Source organism: Octodon degus, unplaced genomic scaffold (genome assembly GCF_000260255.1).
Source record: "Octodon degus isolate 3935 unplaced genomic scaffold, OctDeg1.0 scaffold00119, whole genome shotgun sequence".
In the NCBI taxonomy this organism is placed as follows: domain Eukaryota; kingdom Metazoa; phylum Chordata; class Mammalia; order Rodentia; family Octodontidae; genus Octodon; species Octodon degus.
Window position 1 is genome coordinate 34404 of NW_004524695.1, and position 5125 is coordinate 39528.

The following is a 5125-nucleotide window of genomic DNA, read 5'->3' on the forward strand; positions in this document are numbered from 1 at the left end:
TTTTTTTTTTTTTTTTTTTTTTTTGTGGAACCGGGGATTGAACTCAGGCCCTTGCACTTGCCAGGGAAGCGCTTATTCCACTGAGCCATCTCCCCAAAAGATTTCTGAAAGATATTCTATTCTTTTTTTGAGGATTTAAAAATTAAACCAGAGGGGCTGGTGAGATGGCTCTGTGGTCTAAAGCATCTACTGAGAACAATTTAGCAAAGCACAGGGACCGCGGTTCAATCCCCCAGCACCACATGCCAGCCAGCCCCGCCCCCTGGTGGGCTGAGCTGACCACATACACATAAATAAATAAAAATACTTTAAAAAAATTAAACCAGAAACACTAAATTTACTGTAAGAGAAAATAGGTAGCAATCTTGAAGGCATAGATGTAAGGAGAGGGCTCATGAACAAAACCCAACAACAGTAAATACTGCAAAGAAGCAACAACTAGGATCCCATCTTATTAAAATCACCAACAGATTGAAAAGACAACCTGCAGAGTGGGAAAAATTATTAGCCAACTGTCCCACAGAAAAAACAAAAACAAAACCTATCTAGAATATATAAACAATTGAAAAAACTCAGACGCCCCCAAATTCAAAGACTCAATAAAAAAATGCATGTTAGAGATGAATACACACTGTTAAGATGAAGAAATACACGTGACAAATAAATACATGAAAAAAGTGTTCAGTATCACTGGCATTAGAGCCAGGTATGGTGGCACATGCCTGTAATTGTAGCTCTTGGAAGGCAGAGGCAGGAAGATCTTTGCAAGTTGATACCAGCTTGGGCTACAAAGTGAGCTTAAGGCCAGCCTGATCTGCATAGCAGGACCTTGTCTCAAAAAGAACAACAACAACAAAAGAAAATCATTGGCACTGGAGAGATGCAACTTAAAACAACACTGAGATTCCATCTTACTCCAGAAAGAATGGTTACCATCAAGGAATGAATCAGTAACAAATGCTGGGAGGCAGGGCTGTGGGAAAAGGAAAACTTTTGCACTGCTGCCTGCAATGGATACTGGTATAAGCACTATGGAAACCAGTATGGAGATTCCTCAAAAAATTAGGATTATGGGCTGGTGAGATGGCTCAGTGGTCTAAAGCACCTACTTAGAACAAGGTTAGCAAAGCACAGGGACTGCGGTTCAATCCCCCAGCACCACATGCCAGCCAGCCCTGCCCCCTGGTGGGCTGAGCTGGCCACACACACACATAAATAAAGAATGTAAACTAATTAAAAAAAAAAATAACAGGAATTATAAAAAATTAGGATTAGAGGTCCCCTTTGACCCAAATATTCCCCTTCTGGGTATCTTCCAGAAAGAATTAAAAATATGCCGCAGTGATATATGTGCACCCAATTTGATAGCAGCACAATTTGTAATAGCTAAACCTTACAAACAATCCAAACAGCAATCGACAGAGGAACAGATAAAAAACATATGGTTGGGCCTCTGCAGTGAGCTTCAGAGAGTTTTCACTGAATCCTCCAGCTCTCCAGCTTGGAGAAGGCCCTTCTGTATTCTTCCACACCTGACTCTGGGCAATCACTGGTAGCCTACCTTGTTCCTTATTATTTAATATCTACATGATGCATACCTCAAATATAAAAACATAGATATGTTGAAAGTAACACGGAAGGAGTTGAGCAGCTCACAGCAGAGTGCAGATCTTGTCTCTGTGGCTCATCCACCACCACAAGTGCTCCCAGCCCACGTCATGGTGTGGGAGCGGGAGCTACAGAAAGCCAAACCCAACAGAAAGCTTACTTTTCTCACCTAGCCAGTAACAGCATTCAAAACAGCAAAAGGAAGGGGCTGGAGTCTACAAAAGATTTTGCATGAATTATAGCAAAAGCTTTTAAGGATGTTCCAAGTGAAACTGATGAGAGTTGTAAAAAGCACCTTGGAAGAGTGTTGCTTACCTGGGAAGATCTGTTTATGAAAATGATGTATTAGATCAACATAACTAAGTTCTATATGGTGACACAAAGGCTAGGAGGCGAACTTACAAACAAAGGCGGATGAAAATGAAAAAAAAATAAAAAACACATGGTATTTTTATACAATGCAGTAGTATTCAGCCATAAAGAAGAAAAGTCTTGAGACTCTCACAAGCAAGTGGAGGTACTTGAGACCATACTCATTAGTGAAGTAATAATACTCACATATATAAATATCATATTATCTTCCTGGTGTGAGAAACTGAAAGAGTAAATGATGTCTAAAGTGTACAATAAATATTGTGAAATGGGAAGAAATTGTTTAGAAGGAAAAAGGAACTAGGAGGTAGGACAGATGAAAGGAAGAAAGGGAAAGGGGAAAAATGCAAATTATCTATTATTAGTGTCTCTTAGTTCATTGAAAAGCTTTGTGATAATACCTATCGTAAAATTTTTATGCCCATATTTTATACTCTGAGTAGGTACTTTTGAAGATGACAATATGTAATGTATTAACTCTTATTACTCTTTGATTATTTTTGTTATGAAATTCTGGTTTACCTTTTTTAGTAAAATAAAAAAAAGAACTCAGTAAGTGTAATATACCACATTAACAAAATCAATGACAAAACCCACATGATTATATCAATAGGTAAAGAAAAAGCATATGAAAAAGTCCAGCACAAATTCATAATAAGGAGGTCGGGTAGATGGCTCAGTGCAATAAGCGCTTCCCTGGCAAGTGTAAGGGCCTCAGTTCAATCCCCAGATCCCTGATTCCATCAAATAAAACAAAACAAAACAAAACAAAACAAGAAACAACAAACAAACAAACAAACAAAAAACATAATAAGAGCAATACAGATAATTTTAAAAGAAGGCATTTATCTCAATCTGATGAAAGCCAGCTCTGAAAAACCAAGAATCAACATCATTCTAAAGGATGAAAAACTGAAACTTTTACTCTACAATCAGGAATAAGACAAGGGTACCTGCTACCATCACTCCTGGTGAAGATAGTTCTGAAAAATTAGCCAGAGAGGGATCGGGGAGATAGCTCAGTAGAATAAGTGCCTCCTTGGCAAGTGCAAGGTCCTGAGTTCAATCCCCGTTACTGCAAAAAAACCCAAAAAACAAACAAACAAACAAAAAAAACATGATAAAGATGTAAAAAGAATATTGATAGAAAAGGAAGAAATTAGAGACTGGGCATGGTAGCATATGCCTCCCATAATCTCAGTGCTTAGAATCACTATGAGTCCTGAGCTGGGGAGATATCTTAGTAGAATAAGTGCCTGCCTGGCAAGCACAGAGTACTGAGTTCAATCCCCAATACAGAAAAAAAAAAAGACTATGAGTCCAATCTACATAGTGAGACCATGTAGGCCCTGTAGACCCTGTGCTAAATACAGAAAAGAAAAGGAAGATGATATGATAATAGAGGATCACAAAAACTGCACCAAAAGACATCTAGATTTAATAACTAGCAGGATACAAAATCAACATTCAAAAATAAATAATATTGTTGTATACCAATAGGAACTCACTGAAGAGAAATTAGGGAAAAAACAACTTTTGTAATTCCATCAAGAAAAATGAAATGTGTAGGAATACATAAAACAGGATGTTAGAGATCCATGCATCAGCTTTCCAACTTGGGCCTGGCAGCATGGCTCCCTCAAAGAAGGGTGGTGAGACGAAGGACCATTCTGCCATCAATGAGGTGATGACCCGAGAATACGCAATCAAAAGTGCATCCACTGAGTGGGCTTCAAGAAGCGTGTGCCTCAAGGCACTTAAAGAGATCTGGAAGTTTGCCATGGAGGAAATGGGGATTCCAGATGTGCACATCAGCGCCAGGCTCAGCAAAGCTGCCTGAAGAAAAAAAAAAAAAAAAAAAAAGCTGTCTGGGCCAAAGAAATAAGGAATGTTCCACATCATATCCTAGTATTGTTGTCTAGTAAACAGAATGAGGATGAAGATTCACCAAACAAGCTGTATATCTTGGTAACCTACCTCCCTGTTACCACATTCAGAAATCTCCAGACAGTGAATGTGGACAAGAACTTGGAAATAAAGTTACAGAACTGCAAATAAATAAATAAATTAAAATAAATTCATGCATTAAAAACTAATTAGGGGCTGGGGAGATGGCTCAGTAGGATAAGCGCTTGACTGGCAAATGCAAGGATCTGAGTTCAATCCCTGGTTCCGCCAAAAAATAAAAAAATAAAATAAAATAAAATAAAATTGGGGCCGGGGAGATGGCTCTGTGGGATAAGCGCTTGCCTGGCAAGTGCAGGGGCCTGAGTTCAATCCCTGGTTCTGAAAAAAAAAAAAAAAAAAAAAAAACAACAAAAAACCAAAACTAATTAGTCTGAAAAGGAAATAAAAGAGGATGTGAAAAAATAGAAGGATATCTCCTGTTCTTGGACAGTTAGAAGAAATACAGTGAGAGATTTAATGTAGTCGCAATCAACATACCAACAGCACAACTCAGAACTGTAGAAAGCAATTCTAAAATTCACATAGAGGGGGCCAGGGAGATGGCTCAGTGAAATAAGCACTTCCCTGGCAAGCGAAAGGGCCTGAGTTCAAAAGGTAATAAAATTCACATAGAGAACCGGGGAGATAGCTCAGCGACACCTGTCTGGCAAGTGCAAGGTCTGGAGTTCAATCCCCGGTATAAGTTCAATCCCCAGTCCCGGAGGGGGGGTGGGAATCACATAGAACTGGAAGAAAGCTAAAGCAGCAAAATCAATTCAGAGTAACAAAAGCAAAGCAAAAGCAAAAGCAAAGCAAGGGGTCAGGGAAATGGCTCAGTGGAATAAGCGCTTCCCTGGCAAGCACAAGGGCCTGAGTTCAATCCCCGGTTCCACCAAACCCCCCCCCAAAACAACAACAACAACAACAACAACAACAACAACAACAACAACAAAAAAAAAAACAAAGCAAAAGCAAAGCAGGGAGCATGACAATCCCGGACGTGAGGTTATACTACAAAGCGACAATGATTAGAAAGAGCATGGTATGGTCAGAAAGACAGACTCAAGGGCTGGTGAGATGGCTCAGTGGTCTAAAGCACCTACTTAGAACAAGCTTAGCAAAGCACAGGGACCACAGTTCAATCCCCCAGCACCACATGCCAGCCAGCCCCGCCCCCTGGTGGGCTGAGCTGGCCACA